The sequence below is a fragment of the Sceloporus occidentalis genome, unplaced genomic scaffold (genome assembly GCF_023333645.1).
Source record: "Sceloporus occidentalis isolate IW3139 unplaced genomic scaffold, rSceOcc1.0.p SCAF_1, whole genome shotgun sequence".
Classification (NCBI taxonomy): Eukaryota; Metazoa; Chordata; class Lepidosauria; order Squamata; family Phrynosomatidae; genus Sceloporus; species Sceloporus occidentalis.
In genome coordinates this window covers 4,842,971-4,856,214 of record NW_028316981.1, presented here as the reverse complement: position 1 = coordinate 4,856,214, position 13,244 = coordinate 4,842,971, and the positions used below count along the sequence as shown (strand labels likewise).

Below are 13,244 nucleotides of genomic sequence, written 5' to 3'. Positions count from 1 at the left end.
CACACACACACTGGCTTTTCTTCGGAGGGTGGTGGAAATATGTATCCAGGTAATCTAGTACATGTGCCATCTGTGAAGCTCACTGGGCAAGTCACACTCTCTCAGCCTCAAGGGAAGGGTTAGGGTTAGGCCCTGGCTCAGTGCTATAATAATAATAATAATTATTATTATTATTATTATTATTATCATTATTATTATTTGTGTACCACCCTCTGGCAAACCAATCCGGGCGGTTAACAACAGTAAAATATAAAATATGACAATTAAAAACCATTTATCCCTCCCCCCCTTAAGACAGTATTAAATAGTATTTAATAGGGAATCCTGAGAAAGGTAGTTTATTGTTGCTCCAGACATGTTCACAGAATTCCATAGCACTGAACAGGGGCCGTTACAGCAGTCCTGGATTATTTGTGCAGTGTGTTTTGGGCATCCACGAAGCCTAGTTATTTAGATAAAGACATGACATTGCAGCTGAAATGTGTGGATAAGGTAAGACAAAAGGGGGGGCTGAGAATAAAGGACTGTGGAATATCTGGAGAGTAAAGTTAAGCCAAGGTATCATCCTTGGTTTAATTTAGGTTACTTTCATCTTGCTGACTGCTAGTTTTCCAGGGATTTCAGAGGTCTTTGTGAGTCAGTGAAATAATTTCTTACATTTAAAAAAGATATTTAAAATGGATGTTTTAAAAATGTTTTTACTGTTATTGATTATATAGTTTGATTATATTTCAGTGACAATCTCTTAACTATGTTGTTTCTGCTTTAAATTGCAAACTATTTTTGAGTCCTGATTCTGGGGTAAGGCAGGATATCAAGGGAAGTGAAACAGGATAGAAAGGTTGAAAAAGTTTAAAACTATGGCTGGAAATCAGCATAAGGCATAAGTCTTCACAAGATACAAAGTGTTTTTGCCACATCCTGACTTAAGAGGTGGATTTGTGGCAGAAGTAGGGGGTTAGCAACAGCAGAAGTAGCTCTGGGCTCATTCAGACCTCTTTTTAAAAGCATGACTGTGTGAATAAGCTCACTGATGCATTCTGGGTTTGTTATTCACATTATGGAACTGCATCTATGCACATTTCTGCAATTTTCATTGCTCACACATGCCAGCATTCGAATAAAGATGGTGTCAATGCTGGGAATGTATTCAAAACACATTCAAGGCATGCAGTGTTTTATCCAGGGTCTATTCAGTTCTATTTGTACCAATTATTCACACTACCGATAATGCAAATCTTTTTTAAAAACTAAACTGTTATCAATTATCCTGGATTAAGTTGGGTTTTTAGTAGCCCCTCCAAATTTAATCAGATGCATGTGAACAATACAGATTCAACCCAGATTCATCCTGGATTTTTTTCATCATATGAATTGGACCAGAGTGGTATAAATTCAGTTTATCCTGCCAGGCTATTAAAATAGTAGGGTGAAGTGTGGGAATAAGGTATGATAAAGCGGGGGGGGGGGGGTGTCTGTGGAAAAACTGGAGAAATAAAGTTAGGCTGAGTTTTCCTTTTTAGTCCCTTTATGTTATTTGCTGACTACTAGTTCTCCAGGATTTCAATCAGAGGTCTTTGTGGGTCACTGAAACAATTCCTTAGCTTTAAAAGCATGTATTTAAAATGGATGTTTTTAAATCGTTTTGACTCTTCTTGATAGTTTAATTATATTTCAGTGATGATGTTTTAATCAATGTGGTTTCTGCTTTAATTTACAGACTGTTTTTGAGTCCTGATTCTTGGGGGAAAGTGGGATATCAGTTAAGGTTTTGTTGTTGGCTTTGACAGTGTTTTGCTAAGTTTAAGGTTTTGGGGAAAAAATTAAGATAAGCCAGTCACTAAAAGTTGTCATAAGAGGGAAAGTAGGAAAAGAGAAAGAGGTTGTTTGCCTGGTGACTGTATCAATCTGTTAGGAAGGATCGAATTAGGGGAATTTTAATTAGCTCAAATACGAGAGGCGTGTCCTAACAATGCACACAGCAGGATTGTGTCCCTATGTGTATACCAGAGGTCACCTAGTCCACCCCCAAGAGAACGAGACTAGAATGCCAATGAGGTGCAATTAAAATATGAACATTTATTAAAGCCACACAACAAAAGGGATCACACACGCACACACACATTCAATGCTATAGCGGGAGGGGTACATCTGTGAGAGTGTGGGAGTGGTGGGTTGTGGTTGACCAAGCAGTGGAAGAAAAGGTAAGAGGCCAGATGGATAAGGTTTAAACAAAGGTTGGACAGAAATCTTTCAAGAGTGTTTTAGTTGTGTATTTCTGCATGGCAGAGAGTTGGAATAAAGGGCCCTTGTGGCTCCTTCCACCTCTTTTATTCTCTGATCCATTGCTGTTGGAGGGGGGATTGAAGAAGTGTCTGGCTATGTTCCCGTAGCAGAGTGATCTGCATCTGCCTACAGGGACATAGCTAGATGATTCTCCAACACACTCATACTCCAACAACCATGGGATGGCCAGGGCCAGGGTGGGATGAGGGAGCTCCAGGGATAAACAGTGAGTTTGGGGAAGAGCTTTGCTAGTTGTGGAGTGTTAGAACTTGGTAGTTCTACCAGATGTTTGGGAATTATGGGGATTGTGATATGCATGTATTGTGCCTAATTAGAGATATTGGATTGGTTAGAACTAAGGTTTGGTTCGGCTGGGACGGTGCAGATGGACTGCTATCTTGACCTTGGGCTTCAGCTCAGAGTTTTGGAATGGGGTAGGAGGTTAGAATAGCCTGGTATTGGGAAGATGACAAGGAGGGATTTGTTTTTTGATTGAAGGGAGGTTAGGTAATGATAATAGTAGGTGGGGGAATATAGTTCATGCCTTTTGTTAGTGGGTGGAGTTGGGAATGATAGAGTTTTAATTTATTGTTTGAGCTGATAGATAGTTTCAGCTGAAACCTTGAATTGGTGAACTGCTGACTTTGTGACTTTCAATAAAGTTCTGTTCTGCTTCAACATACATGACTCACTGATTGCACCGAGGTCCTGAATTTCCTGATTCTGACATGCAGGGAGGAAGGGATACCAATCTCTACAACAATAACAAAAAGAACTTACACCTGAATATACCACTAACAGGATGCTAGCCATTAGACATTATGTCTAATGTCACAATCCACATCACAAGCATCATGCCCACAAGCAAACCAAAATGTGCCATCTTTCTACTGAAGTTTTTATTAGACAGGAGAGTGTTTGGATGGGGGAATGTCAAGCAGCATCAAGAATTTCAAGAGGCATTAAGATATAAATATGCTTTATATCTTTAGCATACCAGATTATCTGTACTGATTATTTTGTTTTATTCTGCATTGTATGAGTCTGTGTGGTTTTTTAAATTGCATTTTAATAATAATAATAATAATAATAATAATAATTTGTATCCCGCCTCTCCCTGTATTGGATCGAGGCGGGTAACAACAAACAAAAGAACAATGAAAATACAACACAACAAGCCACAAGTAAAAACATAGCAAAACATATCAAATCTTAATCTCCTATCTCCCCCCTCACCCTAAAATAGCGTTTAAAAACAATTTCCAATAAGATGCTCCCAATAAAATAGTCAATAAAATCAATCATGATCACAGTCTGGTGGGAACATCTATGAAACTGGAGAATTAACATTCCAAGGAGGTCAGTTTGGGAAGAGATCCATTTGTATTGCTTTCTTAAAGGCCTCCAAAGATGTTATATGGCAGTACTGTAGTACTGTATTATATAATTTTGTATTATTGAAATAGTTGTAAATCTTTGGCTTGGTACAGACAGTGCTATAGTGCCGTGCTCTTGCCATGCTAGGGTTATGGGACTGCGCAGCAACCGCACAATCCCTAACCCTAGCATGTACTGGCGGCATCACAATGGCAGTGCCCCGTGTATAGCGTCCACACGTCACATGGCGCCAGTATATTACGAGTGCATCATTGGTGCACTCAGACGTAATTGGTGCAGCAGAAAAGGACACCTGCAGAAAGAAGCTGTGTGGTTTGGTGGCCGCGGCTACCCTTCACTGGAAAAAAGGCTGCTGGCAGCTTGGATATTTTCATAGGTATGTACCGGGCCTATTATTCTGTTTGTAAAGCACAGTGCAATGGATGGCACTTTATAAATAAATAAACAAACAAACAAACAAACAAACAGATGATGGTGATGGTAATGATGATGAGTAATATGTACGAATGAGGTTTGAATCTAAACTTTAAATTGGCACCAGTTTGGATAAGCCTTATAAGAGAGGTGGGCAGCTTGTGGCCCTCCAGATGTTGGATTGCAACTCCCAGCTAAATGTGAGGACTCTTGGGAGGTGCTGTCCAAGAACATCTGAAGGAGCACAAGTTGACCACCTTTGATCTAGAATAATAAGTGTGTGTTTGTGTGTGTGCGCGTCTGCCATAGTTTGAAGCCTGTGAAGCCTGAGCAAATGAAAATTGGCATGGGTAAATAAGGGACCACAAAGATGTGTATTTTGGGCTTTTTCATGTGAAAAACTCATGAACCCATTTTAGTTGGTTTAAATGCATCTGAGATACCGCTTTGTCAGGGGCAAATCAGGAGTACAGTCATTCCTCCATATTTGCGACTTTGATATTTGTGGATTTGATTATTCACGAATGCAACTCTGTGGTCAACTTTTTTTTATATATAATCTTTATTGAAATTATTTGCAACATAAAAAGGGCAATACCAAAACATTCCAAATTCTATATTCTAATATTTCTTAACCCCACCCCACCCCCTCACTTTCTGTTTCACTTACTGCTTATTTATTAGCTATAAACTCTCTATTTCTCAAAAATCTATCATCCTTACTTCCTTATCTCATCGTCTTTCATTCTATTTTGCTTAAATCCTAAGTTATACAATAATTGACTCTATATCAATAATTCTAACACAGCAACGGTATCACATATCTAACATGATTTCCCTTCTCTCCTTATTACCTTATTTAACCTTTCCCTTTTGAAACAATTCTCTTATTCTCAACCAAATTAAATTATCTTCTTCTCGCGTTTCATCTTTTAATTTCAAAGTTATGGTATCCATTTCTATGATTTCTAGACACTTTCCTAACCAATCCTCCACTTTCGGTACTTCCTTGTTTCTCCAGACTTTGGCAATTGTTATTCTGGCAGTGGTGATTAAATATAATAATGGTTTCAATTTCGATCTTAAATCTTTATCTTCTACTATGTTTAAAAGACAGAGCTCCGGAACCAGAGGGAATTCCAATTGTATAATTATTTCAATTTTCTTGTGTACTTCTCTCCAGAATTTCTTAATCAGAGGACAGCTCCACCACATGTGAAAAAAACTTCCCGTAGTTCGTTCACATTTCCAACATTTTCCTTTATCATTTTTATATATTTTCGCTAATCTATTCGGTGTCATATACCATCTGTGCATCATTTTGTAAAAATTTTCTTTTAGATCCATACACAATGTAAATTTTAAATCCTGTCCCCAAGCTCTTTTCCACGCCTCGTACTGTATGTTCTTCCCTATGTTCTGTGCCCATACAATCATACAATGCTTAATTTGTTCTTGTTCCAATTCAAGCCTCAAAATTAGATTATAGAAATTTGTTATTTTTTTCTTATCCTTATCCATCCATATTACATCCAATTCTGTTTTCTTTAACGTTATACCAACATTTTTTCTGTCTGTTTTATATTTTTCCGTTAATTGGTAATATAAGTACCAATCTATTTTAATTCCCTCTTTTAACATTTCTTCCCTAGATTTCATTGTAATTTTTCCCTCTATTATCTTTACATAATCTTTATATTTTAGCCATTCTCTTCCCTCAATTCTGCCCTTCTTTAATATTGCTTTGTGAGGAGAAGCCCACTCTGGTAACTCTGTATAATATTTTTCCTTGTATTGTAACAGAAATTTCAGGAAACTTAAAAATCTAGGATTGACAGAGCAAGGAATTCGCAAGAGGACCTAGTAATTGAAAATCCATAAGTTTATTTCCAATTGTCGACAAAGGAAAACATCGAACTCAGTGGAATTCAAGTTCCAAAAAGCTGAGGCCCCGAACAAGACAAAATGGCTCTTTTTATATTATTCAAGACAAAGAAGCTTCTTCAATACACCTGATTGGCTAATTACAATTTAAACATACAGAATTCTTACAATCAGAACAGAAATACATGCATACATTAAAACTGCATCATCACTCCTTACCCCCTCCTGTAGGAATTCAGTGGCTTTCCTCCTAACCTTGCTTCTGAATGTCAACTATGTGTCCTTATCTCAGTAGTTTATGTTATGTCTTTTTACTGGTGCCAGCTTCCATCCAGGTCAAGATGCACTCCTTATTCCTTTGCTCTAGTTTTTCTCAACTCCAAGCCTTTATTTCAAAAACCATCTCTCTGGCTGACAAAGGTGACTCCATCTTTCTATAGCTTTTTATTTCAACAACTCTTTTTGTAATTATTATCAAACAGATCACTATTTTTCTTTGTTATATAAATCCCTAAGTATTTAACTTTTTGTTGAATTTTTATCCCTGTTTTCCCATATAATATCTCCTGTCTCTTTTTGTCATATTACAGGTAATCATCGCTGATTTGTCTTTATTAATTTTTAGTCCTGCATTTTTGCCAAATTCATTTACTATTTTAAATACATTTGAGATATTTTCAATGGGTTCTTCAACTATTAGAACCACATCGTCTGCATAAGCTCTTAGTCTAATTTCTTTCCCCTTACATTTAAATCCCTTTATCGAGTTATCTTCTCTAATCTTGTTACATAACACTTCCAAACATGTGATAAATAATAATGGTGACAGTGGGCATCCCTGTCTAGTTCCCCTATTTATTATACATTCTTTAGTTCTAATTCCATTTACAGTAATTCTAGCCTTTTGTTCCTTATATATTTCTTCGATCCATTTGGTCATATTCTGTCCTATATCCAATTTTTTTAATTATTCTTATCATGAAATCCCAATCTAAGTTGTCAAAAGCTTTTTCAGCATCAAGAAATATTAGTGCTACTTCTTTCCCTGGATTTTTCTCATAGTACTCAATTAAGTCAATTATAATTCTTATGTTTTGTTTAATATGCCTATTTGGTAAAAAACCGCATTGATCCTCTTTTATCCATTTTCTCAAAACAATTTTTAATCTTTCTGCTAAGATATTAGTAAAAATGTTGTAATCTGTATTTAATAAAGAAATAGGCCTAAAATTTTGTGGGCAGTCCTGCTCTTTCCCTTCTTTTGGTATTAAGGTTATGTTCGCCTCCCTCCATGAATCTGGTATACCTTCTGTTAAGATATTATTGAATATTTTTTCTAATGGTTCTAATAATTCACCCTCGAAAATTTTGTAGAAATTTAGTGTATATCTGTCTGGGCCTGGAGCTCTGTCTCTTTTCCCTCTCCTAATTGCCATACTTATCTCTTCTTTCGTGATTCTTTGATTTATCGTTTCTCTAATGTCTGTTTCCATGCCAATTTTCTCCACTCTCATAATATATTTGCTTAATCTATCCTGCTCAGTTTTTTTCCTAATCTTTTTTTCATATAAATTACTATAATACTTATGAAAAATTTCTCTCATCTTAGCTTATTCTGTGATAATTCTTTGACTGTCTCTTAATTTCAATATCTGTCTTTCTTCTTTCATCTTTTTAACTTTGTAAGCCAAGAATTTGCTGGCTTTGTTTCCAAATTCAAATTGTCTTTGTTTAGCAAATTTCAATTTTTTGGTTATTTCATCTGTCATTTTAACATTTAACTGATTATTTAAAATTTTTATTTCTTTATCAATTTTTTTATTCTGTGGGTTTCTCAGTTTTTCTTTCTCTTTCTCCTGAATCTTTTCTGAAATAACTCTTATCTCATCTTGTGACCTTTTTTTCCTTTCAGATTTTTTTTTCATCAAGTGTCCTCTTATCACAGCCTTTGCTGCGTCCCATATAATTTTCATGTTTGTGTCCTTTTCCAGATTTTCCTTAAATTAAAAATTGATCTGTTGTCTGATTTCCTTCTCTATTTTTTTATACTTCAAGAGTGATTCATCTGATCTCCATCTATAGTCAAATTCCTTTTTCATTAATTCTAGAAAAATTTGATTATGGTCCGAATTTTTGTTAACTTTAATTTTTACCTCCTTTACATCTTGTGCCAAATCTCTTGAAATTAAGAACATATCAATCCTGGATGCCGAATTATGCGGGTTTGAGTAGAAAGTATAATCTTTAGTTTTTTCATTTCTATATCTCCACACATCTAATAGCGAGAAAGTATCCAACATTTCAAAAAAAGTTTCTGGCAGTTTGCCCTGTTTTTCTGTTATTTTCTTTGTTGATATTCTATCTATCTTAGGGTCTATTACTCCGTTCCAATCTCCCATTAATATAAGTGTTTCAAATTTCAATTCTTTTATCTCTTTGCATAATTTTTTTATAGAATTTAGCTTTCCTTTCCTTTCCTTTCTTGGAACTTTCTTGGAACTCTCTCCCTGATGAGCTCCGCTCGGCCCCCTCCCTGGAGTCATTTAAGAAAAACCTCAAGACTCACTTATTCCGCCAAGCCTTCCCCCACATGTCCTGACTGTCATCTTCTCCTGTATAGTGCGTGTTGTTTTATTAGATTGTTTATTGATTTTAACTGGTTTTAATTATTAGGTATGAATGATGGATTTTTAATGATGTACTCTATTATATGGTTTAATATGGGGGGTTTTCGTGGATTAATTTCTATCTGTAATTTTGTTTTGTGCTGTATTGTATTTCATTATTATCTTGTAAACCGCCGTGATCGAAGGAACGGCGGTATATAAATAAAATCTCATTCATTCATTCATTCATAATGCCTAAATGTCCTCCATTTTGAACATGCCTAAGAAACATGCATTTATATTAATGCTTTTTAAATTATTATTTTTTTTAGTTGTTCGTGTGTCCTCCATTCTAAAAATATGTCCTACATTTGGGTCTAAATTTTGTCCTACATTTTTTTTACATTTGTCACGGTTTGGAGGTTAACAGTTATGGCAACTCTATTCTCAACGTTATTTTTGCTGTTGTTGTTGTTGTTGTTCATTTCTTTATATGAACCAGGGCAGTTAAAGTGGTCTCCAACTGGATTATTTCTGCAGTGTGTTTTGGACCTAAGAAGCCTTAGAAGAATACACATACACACACACATATATACTCTATGTGCATATTTACACACATCCTATATATATGTATATATACACTGAATCCTAGCAGCAAGGATTTCTCCTATAGCACATAAAGCCAAGGTCCAAAACACATTGCAGAAACAATCCAATTTGAGACTGCTTTAACTGCCCTCAATGCTAGGGAGTTCTGGGATTTGTAGTTTATTGTGGCACCAGAACTCTCTGACAGAGAAGGCTCAATGTCTCACAGAACTACAGTTCCCAGAATTCCCCAGCACTGAGCCAGGGCAGTTAAAGCGATCTCAAATGGGTTAATTTCTGCTGTGCACTTTGGACCTTGGCTTCCTTCTCACATTGTGTTTGTTGCTCTTGTGTGCCTCTAAGTCATTTTCAACTTATGGCAACTGCATCCTGGGGTTTTCTTGGCAAGATTTCTTCAGAGGGGGTTTGCCCTTGCCATCCTCTGGGGCTGAGAGAGTGTGGCTTGACCAAGGTCATCCAATGGGTTTGCATGGCTCAGCCAGGATTCGAATTCTGATCTCAGAGAATGCTCCAATGCTCAGAATGCTCCAAGGCTACCTTGCATGTGCTGTTGTTTTTCTCTCTCTTTTTCTGTCCCCAGTGAATTAGTAGTTGTGAATTTGGGTCTTGGAGTTGTGCTAATAGATATGTCAAAATGTCCTCCATTTTTAGCATGACTGAGAAACATGAATTTATATTGATTTTATTTATGTTTTTGGCTTTTAGTTGGTCATGTCCTCCATTTTCTTGAACATCCTACATTTTGTCCTATATCGTGTCCTACATTTTCCACCCGGGGGGTGCCAAAATATTTCTCGCCTAGGGTGGCCAAATACCTAGAGCCGGGAACCAGCCCTGGTGCTGGAGATTATGGCTTGCAGTGTTGTCCCAGTTACAGGGCTCCCCAAGACAAGCAGGTGTTGTAGCACCCTGACAGGTATCTCCAAACTGTCACAATGCCCTCCATGACCGGAAGAGCACAGCAGCCATTATTTCCTGGTGCCTCAATACACAGCACCTGAGAAACTTTCCAGTTACGATTTGTTGTTGTCATGTGCCTTCAAGTCAGTTCTGACTTATGGTGACCCTAAGTTCTCCACAAGCTTCTTCAGAGGGGATTTGCCATTGATCTGGAAACCATGTCCTAGAGGAGCTACTTAGGCAGCTGGGTATGTTTAGCGTGGAGAAGAAAAGGTTAAGAAGTGATATGATAGCCATGTTTAAAAATTTGAAAAGATGTCATATTTAATATTGAAGGAATGCAGTGGCTCAAGTGGTTAAGAGGCTGACTCTGGATGATATCACACGACGGGTTTTGCAGCTCCAATCCGAAGTCACTCCTGGTCCAACCATGCAAATTTACATTAAAATGTGATGGATTATCACACGTGATTGCTTTCTATGGGGAGTCATTCCAAGGCAGTTCCAAAGTCAATCCAAAGTAACTCCTGATGTAGGTGAATTCAGTAACAAGTGAATTCACAAAAAAATGTTTCCAAGCTCACTTCGATTTCAATCCGAATTGGTCTAGTGTGGAATGCAACTTTGTTTTGGTCTTGGTACACCTCTCCCCAAACCTCCAAGGTGGCAAATTTCCCATGATGCAGCGCTGCAATTTTGCTCCATTTACTTCCGGTACTTCTTCAAGAATGGAGGATCAGTTTAGATGTTGCTGCCAGGGATGGGGCTCTGACACGGAGGACATGTTTGGATGTCACTGCAAAGAATGGGGCTCTGACACGGAGGACACGTTTGGATGTGGCTGCAAGGGATGGGGCTCTGACATGGAGGACACATTTGGATGTGGCTGCAAGGGATGGGGCTCTGACATGGAGGACACGTTTGGATGTGGCTGCAAGGGATGGGGCTCTGACATGGAGGACCCCCTTTGGATGTGGCTGCAAGGGATGGGGCTCTGACATGGAGGACACGTTTGGATGTGGCTGCAAGGGATGGGGCTCTGACATGGAGGACCCCCTTTGGATGTGGCTGCAAGGGATGGGGCTCTGACATGGAGGACACGTTTGGATGTGGCTGCAAGGGATGGGGCTCTGACATGGAGGACTCCTTTGGATATGGCTGCCAGGGATGGGGCTCTGACACGGAGGACACGTTTGGATGTGGCTGCAAGGCATGGGGCTCTGACACGGAGGACCCCATTGGATGTGGCTGCCAGGGATGGGGCTCTGACACAGAGGATACGTTTGGATGTGACTACAAGGGATGGGAAAACAGAAGGGAAGAAGAAACGTGAAGCTATCATTCACGTGAAACTGGAACCAGGAAGTGGCCCCCTCCTTCACCCTGGAAGTGCAAAGGTTCACAATGAGCAAGGGTGCCAATTCAAATTGGTGACTCCGCACGGTATGTACTGGTGTGATAATTTATTTTGCAATCGCTTTGCTTTGCCTCAGGAATGACCACAATTTCACTATTCACGTGAGATAATTAATCACTTCAATTGTTTTGGATTCGAATTGACTCTGCTTCCCCTTCCCTTTGGATTGGCTTTGGATTGGAGTTCCAGTTTCACGTGTGATAAACTGCTCTGTTGATTGCAAGATCAGCAGGTTGGTAGTTCAAGCCCCAGGTGCCGCGTGATGGGGTGAGCTCCCATCACTAGTCCCAGCTTCTGCCAGCCTAGCAGTTCAAAAGCATGCGAATGCAAGTAGATAAATTGGTACACTCCGGTGGGAAGGTAAACAGTGTTCTATGCAATCATGCTGGCTACATGATCACAGAGTAGCTCTTTGGTTTAGTAATGGAGATGAGCACCTATGGTCAGACAGAACTTGACAACTTGTCAACAGGGAATACCTTTACCTTTACCATAGCGAGGATGGAGCAAGTTTCTTTTCTGTAGCTCCAGAGAATAGGACTCGGAACAATGGAGTCAAACTACAGGAAAAGAGATTCCACCCAATGTCAGGAAGAACCTATTGACTGTAAGAGCTGTGGAAAAGGCTGACTCGGAGAGTGTATTGGAGTCTTCTTCTTTGGAGGTTTTTGAACAGAGACTGGATGGTCATCTGTTGGGGGTGCACCTGCATGGTAGGGGTTTGGAATAGATTGTCCTTGTCTCTTCCAACTCTATGGTTCTATGATCCTATGATCCCTGTGTCTGAGAGCGTGTGACTTGTCCAAGGTCTCTCATTGGATTTACATGAACAAGGTGGAATTCAGATCATGGTCTCAAGAGTCATAGTCCAGTGCTCAAACCACCATACAATACTGCCTCTCCCAGTTGGTATGCTGCCTGTCTTAAGATGTAGCTTTGAGGGGGAGGGTAGCAGTACCAGATGTAGTTATGACAGTGGAGTTCCATCATTCTAGCTATGTCTGCTAGGACTAGATGAATTCATGGAGAATGGAGCCATCAGTGGTTAGCAATCAAGATGGCTACAGTCTCCAGTATTATATGCATTCTTGTTGTCCTGTGCCTTCATGTCATATAGCAATATAATGGCTTGTTTACTAGAGTCTCCACCCTGTGCAGTTTCACTAATAACCTCTGTCATTTATATCTGTGTCAACAACATCTACTTTCACCACTGTTTTGTCTCCCAGAGGTTTTATCATTAATGCCAAAGGTTAAACACACAATCCAAATAATACAGTCATCCAGATGAAAAAGGCTTCTTATTCTTTCACACCTGATTTCCTGGAAAATGTAGTGCCAAAAGCCTCTGCCTGGTTCTGTCTTAGCACATGACCCAACAGTCCTGCAATGCTGGGGCAGGAATTATATGGCAGGGTTATCGTATGTCCTCCTTTCCCCCCTTTTTCAGAGCTAAAATGTTATTCTTTTCTGCTAATTGAGAACCACTGCTTTCATAATCATATAAGTAGTGGGGAGAATTACAATATTAGTTCCAGCCATGGCCACCCTGAGTGTATACGGACAGTGGTCTCCAGGCTGCCACAGTGGAAGAGAAATCCAAGCATGCCCAGCCCAATTTTGCAGTGGTGGTGACAGACTCCTTAGGAGGAGGCTGCCGCCACCACAACAAAAGAAAAGGCTGAGCACACCTGTCCCAGCTTTGCCACAGCAGCAACAGTATCCTCAGG

At 38.9% G+C, this 13,244-nt stretch overlaps 1 protein-coding gene across 1 annotated transcript in view; it reads left to right on the top strand.

Moving 5' to 3' along the window:
- The first annotated feature begins 475 nt into the window (after positions 1 to 475).
- The window catches only part of LOC149320445 (uncharacterized), a 37,719-nt gene continuing 24,950 nt past the window's right edge, over positions 476 to 13,244 (top strand). Inside the window, exon 1 of the mRNA XM_089501202.1 lies at positions 476 to 492. The gene's annotated coding sequence lies outside the window, so the exon portion shown is untranslated. The remainder of the gene's footprint in view (positions 493 to 13,244) is intronic.